Source organism: Streptopelia decaocto (assembly GCF_964273445.1).
Source record: "Streptopelia decaocto genome assembly, chromosome: 5".
Taxonomy (NCBI): domain Eukaryota; kingdom Metazoa; phylum Chordata; class Aves; order Columbiformes; family Columbidae; genus Streptopelia; species Streptopelia decaocto.
In genome coordinates this window covers 39,846,616-39,861,733 of record NC_138659.1, presented here as the reverse complement: position 1 = coordinate 39,861,733, position 15,118 = coordinate 39,846,616, and the positions used below count along the sequence as shown (strand labels likewise).

Here is a 15,118-nt window from a genome sequence, read left to right as displayed (position 1 = left end):
GCTTGAGCAAGAGTGTTTACCACAGAAGCTCAAAGTACAGGAGCACGATTATATCTTAAACATACAGCTTAGCACACAGATCCTCTCTGCCTGCAGGACTAGCTAGTGCAGTGGCAATTACACTAAGGACACTCAAGTGGAAACTGACTGCAGACGTGAAACCGCTCCCCCCCTTCCTGTTCTGAAATCATTCACCTTGCCTTGAGTCAACCATCTCATTTCCCTGCCTGTCTGTGCAACTGTTCTGACTCTGCCGTCCCTGCAGCTGCTCCTCCCTGCAGCAACCGGCTGCTCCTGCGAAACGGCTTTGGAGGTGACAGCACCCGCTCCCAGGGCTCTGGCAGCAGAGACAGGAGGTTTCCTCCTTCCTCCCCCCTCCTTCGGCCCCTCACCGCTTCCCCAGCACACGGGAGGGAGGAGGAAACCTCCCGGCCCTGCGGCAAAAGCCAGGCATGGAGAAAGGGGAGCAGAGAACGCCAGGCTCCTCCATGCCCCCACACAGTCCTGAGGCAGGAGGTGAGTGGGAAGGGAGCCACTGCTTCAGTGGGTGTCCCCCGAGAAGGGACGAGCAGGCAGTTCCCTTCCCTGTTGGCCGGGTTTCCTGGAACAGAAGCGCGAGGAAAGCGTGACTGAGCGGGGATGTACGGAGAGGGGATGAGTCAGGTGAAAAGGAAATCCCAGCGGATGGAGAGGAAAGAAAACGCCACTCCAAAGAGACAGGAACAGCAAGAGGAAGGCATGGGTGAACAAAAGAAACAACCAGCAGAAAGTAACAAGGGAAAACAGGAAAAGAAAAAAGCCCTTTGAGACTGACTCTACATTTAAAATGCAGGATGAAAAGACAAAGAGGAGAAACAAGGGCAGGTCAAACCCCGTGAAGCTTTGTGCAAATGCTACACCAACATCTGTTAAGATGCCGCTATCACAACAGGACATCACTACCTCACATGCGACACCCCGCAGCAACAGACCCCAAGCACTTACAGCGGGAGGGCTGGATCACTGCCGCCTGTTCACATATGGGGAAACCGAGGCACAAAGCAATCCCGTAACTCCACAAAAGCCACCTAAGCAGGGCAGCAGCACAGTCAGCAACCTGCCCTCAGCCAGTCTGCAGGCAGCTCCTAAGAGGTGCACTCAAGGTTTTATCAGACTTCATTACCTACTTTACGAAGGTGTTGCTTTGCGATTAGGCTAAATATAACTCAAGCCTCTCTGGAGCTTCAGCTTTGGCACTTAATGAACACATGACAGACCACTTCATTGGAGATACGTAATACTTTCTCATAAATACATCCAACCCTACAAATGCTCAGATTTAACGTGCTGCATTCTTGTTTCCATTTATTTAAGGTTTCACTTCAGCTGTTACCCCTTCTCATGCAAACAAGGGAAAAAAACAAAACTATCAGCCAGCCAGCCATCTCATCGACAAGGTAACTAGATGAAAGGGCTGGAGAGGCAGGAGGATGTGATAATATGCTAACTACAGAGTCTGAATAGTAAATAATTATTTAACCTCCAATAGTTAAGAAAGGGCCTTTGCTCTTGCATCACTATTCTACAATGGATCTTGTATTACTAATGGTTCGAGTTAACAGAGGGTGGAGTTCACATCACAAAATTGCAAAGTGTTGAGTGTATAAACTCACAGGCGGACAAACTTTTCTTTTTTAAAAGTCAACGTTGCAGCCTTTAGGTTCTTAATTCGCCCCCACATCTTTGCATACGCTGTTTTGCTCTTTCCATGCTGGCTTCTAACTTTCTGTGCTACTATTCAGGTCAAGAAACGCATTTCCGACTACAAACAACAGGACATACCACATCATTAGCTGAAACCAAACTGTGTGGAATGTGGCTTGCAGTTATCATTCGGGATTCAGACAACACTACAGATTAAGGTATGTGTGAGCCACTGGTTTATCTTACTGCTGGTATTAAAAGAACCAGTTCCAAATATAGATCTGTGAGCACGATTACTCTGAGAAACGTAACGCCTTCTCATTTGCTTTCATAGATCTAAGCCTCTAGACAGGCCAACGCCCCCAAAATACCCATGTGGAGGATGCAGGCTATCCCACAAGCACAGAGGAAAAAGTATGTAAATAAATAAAGCAAAACTACGCCATGTCACACGCCTCCTCATACACGGATGGCTGCTCAGCCACAAAACCTGACATTTTTTAGATGCTATTAGAGAACATTCCCACTATCAAAGAACAACAAAACCCCACCCTTTAAAAAAAGCAGGCCTTCTCTGAGAAAGCAAAGTCCAGACTCCACCAGCGGCAGGAGATAGGCAGGCCACCAAGGAGATACCCAAACAGGAATGGGTTCAGATTTGAAAAATCTTCAGACAGAAGACATGACCAAACTTCACACCACACATCGCATATGCACAAAGAAAACACACTAAGAGCACAGCAGGCAAGAGTCAGCTACTAGAGGCAAGCATGTGAAGCATGTAACAACATGAAAATAGATGTAAGAAAGACCAACAAGCTCCTTGCAGACTTTCAGAGGAAGATGCTCCCTCCCTCTTTCCATTCCTGAAGTGGAGGACAACTCGGGGAGACTCAGACATACTAGCTAAAACCAGGAAAAACTGAACCTCTTCAAACAAAAATCTCCCTTTCAAACTTGCATAAAGCTTCCTTTTACCATCTACATTAAGCCAGCTCCCCCAAGACCACAATTAAGCAAAGGCCTCAAGCACTCAATTTTAAGTGACATCTGACTCTAGCACTCTTCTAAGCAGCTGCTTGAAAAAAATCCCACCTTTTTTTTTTCCCCCCACCAAATTTCCCTGCTTGGCCAAAGGGAGCTCTATGAACACATACAGACGCTTTGCAACCAAGATCCCTGATACAGAATAAGACATATTTCTTACTCTGGCCCCTCTCCCCCATCTCCTCATCATTTTACCCCAGCTGATACAAGAAATAACCTGCCTAATGGAAGCATCTGGCACACCTCTGAGACTGAGTTGGTTTAGGAGGTTAATTGTCAGACTCAATTTTAAAGGTCTTTTCCAAGCCAAGTGATTCTATGATTCCCATAATACAAACAAATTTTTAGAAAACAACAAGTACCATCACTTCAGAGCAAACAATCTCAAAACAATTTGATCGTTTTCACTAAAGACTCATGAATACAACAGACTACTCAGGGACTGCTTTCTCTAACACCCAGTAACACAACTCATCTATTTATTTATCTATCGTTTCAAAACCCCCATGGCAACCACGGGCCCTGCTTTCCCGAGGAAGCCGTACTGAGCAAGCGGGCGGTGCATTTTTCTCTCTGCCTCCCGCAGTTCAGCAGCTGCAACGAGCAGGCAGATCCCTGGCCAGCGCTGGGGAGCCGCAGCTGGGCTGCTGCAGCCTGGGCGCTGCCAGCCCGTGACACCCAGAGGGCTCATTGCAGCAAACGCTCGGGTTACAGCTGAACCCACAGCTGCTGCCCGGCTCAGCCCGCAGCTCCTGCTGCCTCATGGAGCCCACAGCCTGCTCCCCGCACCACAAAAGCACTTCTTCCTATGCACATGTACTGCATTTGCCCCCCACCCCTTTTTTTTTAATCTATTACAATTTATACCATAAAAAGAACAGATTTTTGAAAAGCTAAAAATGTATTCAGGAAAGCTATTCTTAAACCTGTAACGTGTTACATATTTTCCTCTTTAAACCACAAAAACTGAAATGATCATGTAGACTTAACTTATACGTGCTATTCAGCAAACTTTTCCACATATTGTTCTTTAGCCTCGCTGTTTAGTCTGCAATAGCGCAAACGCTGGCACCTTATCATTATGACACTTAATCATTAAACTTCAAAATAGCCGTAGCTCTTTTCCAACGCCTGTTTGTTGCCATGGTTCGTACTCAAAAGCAGAATTACCGACTGGAAAGAGGGGAAGATAAATAGTTTTGACATAAAACCTGAACATGGAGGGTTCTCATTTACAGCCTGCTTTCCCTGGGCTCCCTAGGGCGCAGCCGGTGCCAGCGAAGGCGTTATTCCGGACGGAACTCTCTCGGCCCTTCCCCGGAGGGCAGAAGGAAGTGACCGGAGGGAGGCGGGTGCGAAGCCCCCGCAGACAGAAGCCCCGCCGGCCGGGCCCCCTCCCCGGCGGAGGCGCCGCATGGCAGCGCGCACCGCGCTCCAACGATCCCCGCAGCCGTTTGGTAACGGCGGGGCTTCCTTACCGCTAACGCCTCAGCAACGAGCCCGTCAACTTCAGCACCCGCTGTTAACGGCAGAAATGTAGCCTCAATGACAATTTTTTTTTTAAGAAATAATAATTAAAAAAAAAAAATCGATTTCTCGAGCTGTGTTCCCATTTTCCGAAGGGCGCAGGCGGCCCCTGTGCGGCTGCCCCGGAGCAGGGGGGTGTCCGGTACGCAGGGCTCCCCGGCCAGCGCTCCCCCGCCGCGGGACCGCGCACAAAGCCGCGGCCGCACCGCGCCGCCTCCGCGCGAGTCCGCCCGTCACGTGCGCCGCTCGGGCGCGCTGCAGCCGCCGCGCCGCGGGGACGGGAGGCCGCGGAACCCCCACGGGTGGGGGGCGCGCCCCCCTCCGCCCCCGCGGCTCTGGAGGGCAGACAAAGCCCCCGAGGCGCCCCTCCGAAAGTTAAAATGTCCGCGGGGGAAGGAGGTCCTGCGGAGAAAGCCGCGGAGGCGCGCCCCCCCCCCCATCTCTCCCTCCCCCTCGAGCCGTGGCGGGGGATCCCGCGCCCCCCACCCGTCCGTACGCACCTCGCTCGGCGCCCCGCGGCGCGGCCCGGCCCGCGGGACCTCCGCACCCGCCTCCGCCTTTGAACTCGCAAGGAAAATGGTTCTCGCCGCGCCGCTTCCGGGTCGGGCCGGGCCGGGTGGCCGCGCCGGGGGCGGGGACGGCGGGGCCGTGGGAGGAGGCGGTGGCGGAGGAGGAGGAGAGGGACGGCTCACCGCCCGCCCTTTGTGGGGCCAGCGCGGGCTAGCGCGCAGCTGGGCCTGCCGTGGAGGCCGCGGCGCGTCCCCGCTGCTGGGTCATGGCGCGCTGCCGCCGCCGCCGCTTACATAAGGGCGGGTGCGCGGGGCCGGGCGCGGCGGCGCTGAGCCGGGGCGGGGAGGAGCCGGGACACGCCGGACCGGGCGCGCCACCGGGAGCCGAGCGCCGGGAGCACGCGGGCGGGAAGGGGCGGCGCTGGGCAGGCGCGGCCGCGGGGGCGGAGCCGCGGGACACGTGTGGCGGGGCCGGGGGCCGAGAAGCTCCCCCCCCCCGTGGGGGGGAGGACGCCCGGCCCACACCAGACCTTGGCACCCTGCAAAACCTGGAACGCGGTTTATGGCCCAAGTCTTTCCTCCCCCCGAAAAGCCCCCACGCTGCCGGGTCTGTCTGTTGAAAGCCTTTCCCTAACGCCCCCGCAGCTGCGCTTTTTAAAGTCAGCAACCGAGGGCGGCAGTTCTGTCCACATTCAACTCCCCTCCCCTCAAAAAAAAACAAAAAAAAGGAAGGGCGGGTCAGGCATGAGCTCAGTGCCTGACTGCGCTCCAGACGCAGCCGGAGGGGAGGGGGGTGAGCTGAGCGACCCGCAGGTCCCCCGCCCCCGCACCGCCCGCCCCGGTCACCAGCACCGCCCTGCGCCGGGACCTGCGCGCACCGACAGCCCCGCGACCCACGCAAAACCTGCTCCAGCACAAGCTTCTAATTTTCAACATACAATGTATGTTGTCCTTGATGACAAAAAGACAAAAAAAACAAAACCACCCCCCACACCACAACTAAACATATAAAACGTTTTCCCACTGTTGACCAGAAGTTAATGGCACTAATCAACTAATTGTTTACAGTTTACACAAAACCATCAATTCACCTGAAGAGTCCAGGAGAAAAAAGTGCATGGGGCACTATCTAATGATAAAATGGTTTCCAAACAGAAATTTAGCAATAACCTCTGTAATGCATTCCTTGAGTTTAGCTCACACAAGCATGTATAGAAGAAAAAAAAAAAAAAACAACAAAAAAACAAAATCACAAGGGAGGTTCCTCCAAACCCTTTAAACATAAACAGCTGTACATTTTTAACTTCATGGAAAAATATAAAGTGTGTAGTTTGCCAAGAAAGTATGAGAATAATGGGAAATCAATGCATGACTATCTCTCTGTTCTCATCTTGAATTATTCCAAATGATGTAAGCTTAAAGGAGGACAGGAATGCTGTAAAACACTGAGCTCTGAAATACTTAAGCACATTTAAAAATTGAAGTTGAACTGGAAGGCTCTCTTCCCACCACAGACTTTTCTCCAGCAACCGCATTTCTTCTACAACAGTTCATGACACTGCGCGCACAATCGGGGCAGGAACCGGGCTACCTGTCTGTGGTTCCTGGACACCACCCAGCCTACGCTCAAACCACCTAACTGCAAAACTGGATTTGGCTTTGAAGGGCCACTAGCAGAGGCGGTTTCTTGTATTGATTTTCCCTTTTAAGTGGTCTCCCAGCCCGACGAGCCCGAGCGGCTGAGCAGCCTTATATGGCAGCGAGGCTACGGCCATGCCAGAGCAGCCTCCACCTATTCCCGACCGCCCGGCCGGACACTTGCTCCTCTCATCCCCGGCGCCCCTGCACGCAGCCCCTCGCCAGACCCGCTTGCCCACAGGGCTGGCCAGGGGAAAGCCGCCTGCTACCACCAGCAGAGCACAGGGCTCTCCTCTAATCCCCTCTGCTCCCCAAAACACACCCCTGCCCAGCCAGGCCACGGTGGGGCTGCACTTCATCTCCAGAGGGGAAAAAAAAATTAGCTCCACCATTTTGACGTGATTTCTCTCCAACTCCTTCTTCTTCACCCCACCTCCCCCAGAGCCAGAAGGAATGATGTCATTTTCAGCAGTCCAAGACAGGCCATGCCATAGCAGAGACTAAAATACATCCTCATCCCACATCTGGGGCTGCAGTTTGCACCGCCTTTCCCCCTTTGGGGCAGAAGCGTGCCCATTCTTTGCCCCCAAACAGCAACAGGGCAGCTTGTTCAGTGAGCGGGAGGCTGTCTTTCACTGACTTGGTTCTTCAGAGGCCTCACGACCTCTACAAAAGAAAACTTGACCTACCAGTAATAGCCAACACAAGGAAATATTCTCAACTCAGACTTCACCAAGTATTCAAGATATAAAGTATTTTGTCCAAACTTAAATTTGAACTTGTATTATCTTCAATTTATTTTTTAAAGCATGTTTTAGATTACCTCCGAGAAGTACTGATCATCCCAAAGACCTACTGCTACTAGCACCAAATTCATACCTCTCTCATGTGGTTTCAGGGGCTTGTTTCACCATTTCTCTAAGAGTCCCAACACTAATAGTTATTTCAGGAAGGACAAACGAATTATGTCTATTACAGAGCGCAGCATACTCCATGCTGCTATTAAACTAATGGTGCTGTGATAGCTGTGCGGTATGTAGTGCAACTGTCAAAGCCAGCAATCCTTAATAATATCCAAGACAGACACTGTTAAAATACATATCACAAGACTGTCTGGAGGACAGGCAAGTTTGCCTGTTTGGACAAAGCTTTATTAATAGACTGCAACTTAGTAACAAAGAATATTAATACCTAGCACAGCACCACCTATTCATTACCACAGAGAGATTTTGCTAAAAATTCTCAAGTGGCACCAGCTACATGCTGAATATCCAGCAAATCTATTTCCAAAAGGGTTTCACTTAAAGACCATCTCAATAAAAATCCGCTAGGTGGGAAGATCCCTTCTGAGAGCATTAAAAAAAGAAAAGTTGCCGTTGATACAATTGCTACTGTTAAGTACATTAAGGCAAAAATAGAGCAACGTTTACATCATTATGTCTTACTAAATTTATTGCAAAATATATGTGTGTATTCTTAACAAAACACAGACTTGCCATGTAAAGGCACTAACACTGGTTTTTAAATAGGAATTTTAAAAGATTAGTATCTTAAGAGTCCCAAAGCCTATGGAACATACTGCTATCCAAGCCTCGTTATGCCATTTGCAAAATACTCCACATGAGAGTGGCTTATTTAATAGTCACATTATTTTAGCGCTGTTTCCAGCTACTGTTTGCTCCATCTCACAATCGGGCCTGAACTCTGTTGAACAAGCCATTCTATAAGCTTGCAGAACAGAGCTGCCTTTGTTCTTTGGCACTGCCAGTCCCCTATGGAATCAGGCTGCACACTGAACTGCGCTCGGCAAACAATCCCTGACCTTCAATTACTGTCTTGGCTCCCTGCCACAGGATACATGTATTACTGGTAACACAGTGTGCCCTATTTTGCAGATAATCGCTAGAACTACAGATAATCATGAAAATTGGCGGAAAAATGCAAACATTCCCTTCCTAAAATCACGGCTCTAACTTCAACTACGGCAAAGCGTTTCTCCGGTGTGCCGCAGCAGTACGCCCCAGGTTCAGGCCGTGCACGCCAGGATGGCAGCACTGCAGGTTTTGTATTTTTAGAGACGGCACGGAACATTCCAGGTGGCGTACGGCTTCGCCCTTCTCTGCTGGAGGTTTTCAGTCTGGTTTTTGTTTGCTCAGAGGCGGAAGGCACGCCGGGTTGTGCTGGCACGGTTTTACAAGAGCTGCTCTTTTTTTTTTTTTTTTCCCTTTTATCTTTCCAGGTTAAGTCACTAGCAGGTTTTACGCCTGAGCGCCCAGGCACCGAGACATTTGCCGGGCTGGACTGGCAATGCCCCACAGCCCCATTGCTGGAGCACCGGGGTGGCGGCAGCCCTTGTCCCCGCGGGCTGGCCGGAGTCGCTGCCCCACCAGGACGTGGGGAAACTCAGTGGACACAGACGGGGGGTACTGAACCCTCAGTTCCAGAAGGACAGGGAACTGCTGGAGAGGGTCCAGCGTAGGGCAACCAAGATGATTAAGGGAGTGGAGCATCTCCCTTATGAGGAAAGGCTGAGGGAGCTGGGGCTCTTTAGTTTGGAGAAAAGGAGACTGAGGGGTGACCTCATTAATGTTTATAAATATATAAAGGGTGAGTGTCACGGGGATAGAGCCAGGCTCTTCTCTGTGGCAAACAATGATAGGTCAAGGGGTAATGGGATCAAGCTGGAACACAAGAGGTTCCACTTAAATTTGAGAAGAAACTTCTCAGTGAGGGTGAAGGAGCCTGGAACAGGCTGCAAAGGGGGGCTGTGGAGTCTCCTTCTCTGGAGACATTCAAACCCGCCTGGACACCTTCCTGTGCGACCTCACCCAGGCGTTCCTGCTCCAGCAGGGGGATTGGACTGGATGATCTTCTGAGGTCCCTTCCAACCCCAGACATACTGTGATACTGCTGTCATCCTCCTTTTCCTTTCTTGAAGGCAGCAAACCACACTCCTTCCCCACACCTCACCCCAGAAACCCGTGTGTGCGGTGCTGCTGGCAAGGAGAGAGCACATGTAAATATTGCAAATGAGTAAATATTTAAACTTTAAAACAAATCAAAGTTATTTAAATGGGTCTTCATCATTTAAATCAGTGTTTTTCTACTTATCTTCTTCCTCTGTGTGCTGCCCTACATTTGCTTAGCAAGTAGAACTGTTTCACACTGATACACCCAAAGAAATTATTAATACAGTGTACAAGCAGAGCTTTGGGCAGTGTCACGTTAGAGGAGAAATTAACTTTCTGATTACGTACTTGTGCAAGCCAACTGAGTTCAAACACTGTGCTTGAGTGCAGAAACCAAAGTCCAGAGGAGGAATCAATGTGTGTGAAACGATCATTACTACTGAGGCTGCAACGCATAAAATAGAGTAACTGGCGTTTAGGTGCCTGTTCGTTTGGCAAATTCTTCATTTAAACTTTCCTTTTAGGTTATGGAGGTGAACAAATCTGACTTGGAGACATACAGACATGCAAAAACTTCACCAAAAACTTCACCTTCAGTAATTTTTTAAAATTGAGAAGCTGAGGACAAGGGTGCACCTGGAGGAGCGTGAGCAACAATGTAATACATGCACCTGCATATCAGCACTAATTGATTTTACAGTGTATGTCAAAACTAATCCAATTAAAATTTGATTTCAATATTTTCAATCAACTTTTAAAATCACTTCGGTCCTGTCCTGGGCAAGCACCATGGGGTTTCATGCTGCATGCATCAACATGACTCTGCAATTTTCCCCATTACTTCATCCACATCTACCTCATCATACCAGTAATGTTATCGCAGCTCTGGGAATCAGCTCTGTCAGTAAACTTGCACTATTTTTGTGGCTGAATGGTGCTCCTGCTGCAACAGGACACCAATAATCTTGGTAAAAGAAAAAACAGAAGCATTGCATTAAAAAAAAGTCATCTTTGTAAGCAACAGTATTCCATGAGTCTTCTTACTTGCTGGAGTTTGCTGCCAGTGTTTAAATTATCTGTCAACTTCAGGAACTACACGTTTTGAATGCTGATGAATAATTTCAGACTAAATTACAAAACCCCAATCCTTTGTACAAATTCAACTCATTCTTTCAGGTCTAAGCGGCCTAAATAGTATATTTATTTATTTTTTTACAATTACTGCCCCTAGTTTCTTCCCAGCCCATTCTACACCTTCCCCTAATTCGGTGTCTATGAGCAGCCTGTTGCTGACATCTCTCTACCTAGCCTCTGCAGTATGCCACTTACTGATACAGTTCCTCATAGCTGGAACCTACAGAGCAGTGCTGTAACTCCAGATTTACGTCCAAAACCAAAATACTGAGAGGTCTCTCAGTCACCCTTTCTGGATGTCTGTCATCTCAAGCCCAGCACTGCTCTAACAGGCTTGTGTTTTCGCATGCCCTCTCGCTTCATTAGCTGAGCAAAAATGCTGTGACCCTGCCACTCAAATCCAGTGACATCAATGTCATCTTTAAGTGTGACCTGCTCTCTCTCACTTCTGGGTCCAGGTTACATGAAACTCTTGCAGATCTCTCTTATAAAGCTTATAAAACTTATGTTTATCTACCCATTCCCATAGTTCAGAGCACCAGCCTACACTCATCCTGCATTTTGACTATTGAAGCCTCCTTTCCTCTGGCTTTAATAAATGAATACGTGTTCAGATCCACTCAGAATGTTGTCACAGACACCCCCAGCCCACAATGCCCACTCCTGGCACTCCTTCCCCCAGCAGTCCCATCACACCAAACTGCACTTTCAGAAACAGCATCTCCCTATTCTACCGTCACTCATTTATCAATTTCAGGAACAGCTTTACTAGCAACACTTGCAAAGCTGATTCATTGACATTTTTCCATTTTCTCCTTAAAACTCTGCTTTGCTGTACTGACCTCTGAAACCTTGACAATGGCTTGGCCACTGCTCCATGGAAGCCTCATTTTCCCTCATAAGCAATGCCACCCATTTCCCATCTGCCCGTCTCTGTATGTCATCTGCCCTTGATTTACTCTCAAATTTTAACTGCATGGAAAAATGAACGCTTTTCATTCTGCGTTTCTTCTACAACTCATTGCACAATGAAATCCTGGACTTTCATATGAGTTTCCAAGTGTCGTGGTGATGTGCCACGACAATCATTAACCTTGGGACTGGATTCCGTCTCCCACAAAACAAGCGCAACAGCTTCAAGATCATCATGTTCTTACCCACACTCCTTCCGCAATAGTCATCAAGCCCTTTTAACTTGGGTGCCATCCACGTCCATGTTTCTCAGTTTTGACGCTTCTCCAGCCTTCTTGTTTCCCTCACAATAACTCCAAACTCCACCGCCAACATTCAGTGTTCTTGCATCCTTTGCCCTTGAACTTACTGGATGTAACATTCATTTACCAGGCCTCGTCTTCAGAAAAACAACCTGATTGAGAACATCGGCTTTGGGCTTCTTACATCCACTGAATCGCTACCCTTCTGACTGAGCATCCAGCACTGCCTCCCTCTTGTACCTCCCACTAACTGATGGCCATTACAAACCAGGACTCCACCTTTCACCCTCCTACGGTTCCTGCCCCTCATCCCACGTTCCCAGCTGCCTCCCTGAAGCACACCTCACTTCTGAGACTCGCCCACATCTACTTCTCATAACATCCCTTTCCGGTTTTATTTCCCAGAGCTTAAATACCTGCCTCACCTTTTTCCATGTCGCCTCCTACATCCTTGTTAACTTTGATTTCCAGAGCACTATTTTTTTTCCCCCAATTCTGCTGTTTTTGCGGTTCTTCTGCCCTGCTGCTCCCTCTCTTTGCTTTGTCTAAGGCATCTCATTCACCAGCTTAGTCAGCTTCCCCTGTTCTTAAATGGACTGTATTTTATTTTGCATTTTTGTATTCATTCTGATGCACCCACCTGGGGTGCATTCTCACCGTGGAAAGCTCGGCTTCCCGCTGGAGCTGGGGCTCCCCGCTTGCTCCGGCTGCCAGCAGCCCCTGGTCCAGGGCCACCTCCTGGAAACAAGCCCCTGGCTCCACGGAGGCCAAACGGGGTGCGGTTCTGCGGGAGCCTCACTCCAGGCATCACTTCCTCCGTCACAGCAGCACTGGGAATGCACCCGTGCTGGTATTTTCCATTCCCACAGCCCTACAGCAGTATCCAAGTGACTCTTGTAGTATTAAATGCTCTCCATATGCCTGACACCACACCCAGGGCATGCAACATGTCCTTGACATCATGCTATAAAATGGTCACTTGAATAGGCTGTAACAGCTCAGTTGAGTAGGAAGACTCTATGGGGAGTAGAACTGGCTCTTAGACCTGAGCTGGGATCAGGAGAAAAAGATTTGTTAAATAGGAGCTCCTGTTCGGAGCTATCTGGAGTAACAAAAGCCTCAAAAAACATACAAAAGTACAAAAATCTTGAAAAAAGTCTCAAGAACAGAGAGCAGTATTTTAGCAGAATACATCCTGTAGAGGCTGAAAAAGGGAAATACCTGCTTCAGATTAGCATATGAATGAAGCTGTTATACATAAATTTGGATCCCATTTCTGAGCAGCAAGACTCCTCAAGGCCATTCCTCCAGTCTTTACATTTACTCCCTTCTACTGACAGCAGTGTATTTCAGTGTTTGTCAGGCGGAATAAGCACATTCAATTTGCAGTATATTCAGGATATTTTGTGGGTGTTTTTTTGGTGAACAGTTAAAAGTCTACAACTCTATTTCTTGTTCCTTCTGTACTTTCCTCTGTCTCCAAAAAAAAAAAAAAATCAAGAACCCCACTTGCCAGTTCTGCAAGCTTTTATCTGGCTGTCTCTGCATTCCCTTAATAGGGAAAGGCCATGCAGGGTGGGAGAGGATTTCTGCTGTTTCAGATTCAGTGCCTCTGGGCTCTCTTAGTCCCAGCTTATTGGGAGTACGGTCATACTTGGACATTTCTCTGTGTTTTGTGATACGTCCTTTTTATATCCTAAACAAGTACACTTCAGGCATAAGATTATCTTATGAGTAATATTTTCATATTTCCAAATACTGACTTAAATATTAAGCAACAGCAATGCATGGTGTTTTAATTATCTTTGTAAAAAGCTCCATATTACTGAGACAACATGGTAGTGTATACACTCCTCAAATAAAAATGCCAGACTGTTCACCTCACAGTCATGTGTCATGTAAGTGGGGAGAGATACAATCTAGTTTCAGATACAGAAATATTTTTAACCTTCTTGAGCAGTATTTTTTCCTGCTATTGTTGTTTTATAATCATATTGCGATTTTGTCAGACTTTCTACACTGAGACAGAGTTGCTAATACACTGGGTTTGCTTCCTGAATCTATAGTACAGAAGGCTTGGGAGAACTTCTCAAAAGCCTCATAGTCATAAACCACTAAGAAGTCGAGGTTAAAAGTTTACACTTGATAATAAAAAGTCTGATGGAACAGACGGGGTTTAGTCAATATATCCCATCATCAGGATAATGCTGAAATAATGTTGAAACACCATCAGTCTATTTAGTAAACAAATCAGAAAATAACCTAGATATCATAATGGATTCCCCCCCAGTGTTATTTTTAGATTCTTGCATCTGTCCTCCTACATGCTTGTCCAGTAGCAACCTTGATGGACAAACTTTTCCCCCGCCTCTTTCAGGAAAACATAGGACAGATGGTGTTGAAAGTACTTCTCTCTGAGATAACAAGTTTTCCACTTTTTATAAATTCACTCATCTTCAAACTGTGACAGCTGTGAGTTTAAAGATAAAATCGAAATGATCCAGACCTTGTTCATCTCCTTTCTCTAGGGTCCCTGAAAGGTCACAGAAATATGTCTCACTTAGAAGTTTCCAACTAAACACGAAATGCATTTCTTTTCCAAGTTCAAACTTTCTGGTAGGTTAGAAAGATGGGATGTACCCCTCTTTTAAAACAAAAAAAAAATAAAAGCGTATCTCAGGCATATATTGTGAATTCAGGATCTCCTGGATCTGTCTGTATTGTATATCAGCCAGTGTTTACCTCCAAGATCTATTTATAGCACTATTACATTCCTTCATTCCTCCCATACTAGCGTACATGACAATGTTCATAGCCTACACTATCTACTCCCACTTTGTCTCCTGTGTTAGGCTGTGCTTCTCCACCCTGATCACCTTCACCATCCTCTCCTGCATCCCGTTCCGTTTGACTCTCTCTTTCTCCAGCACGGCTGAGCAGAATTGCGTGTGTTGGTGTCAGAGCTCCCGGGGCGGCGGTGGGGACACTAGCACTCCTCTGCTCTGGAAGGTCCATCTGGCACAGCCCAGAGCCACTCCTGCCATCACCTCAGCGCCACACAGCGGGCACATCGTCCTCTCACTGGGCAGAAGGCCCAAACCTCCTCCATGCCAGTGTTTCAACTGGATAAGTTGTCTACATTCACCACCTGCTCCTAAATCCACCACTTGGTGTTTTGTGCAGTTACGTCTATTACTTTGTTTCTCAAGGACATTCAATTTTAGTTGCATAAAAAAACCCCTCATCCTCTGTGTTAAGGGCTCCTCCTATTCTGTGCCATCGACAGTTTTAATCAGTTAGTCCAAGTATTTTAGTGAAAACACTAAGCAGGTCATTCCTAAAACATCTGAACAACCCCATTGGTAGCCAGACCTTTTTCATCACCACACTGCTCCACCCATTTCAACACCACATAGCTAACACCTTATAATCCAATTCCTATCTAATGTACTGTCCA

At 47.9% G+C, this 15,118-nt stretch overlaps 1 protein-coding gene across 4 annotated transcripts in view; it reads right to left on the bottom strand.

Moving 5' to 3' along the window:
* JMJD1C (jumonji domain containing 1C) overlaps window positions 1-15,118 on the bottom strand; it is a 161,857-nt gene that overhangs the window by 56,760 nt on the left and 89,979 nt on the right. Inside the window, exon 1 of one of the 4 annotated variants that reach the window (XM_082052368.1) lies at window positions 4,758-4,885. The exons of the other annotated variants lie outside the window; for them this stretch is intronic. The gene's annotated coding sequence lies outside the window, so the exon portion shown is untranslated. Of the gene's footprint in view, window positions 1-4,757; window positions 4,886-15,118 lie in introns of those variants that run through there. 4 annotated transcript variants of the gene reach the window in all.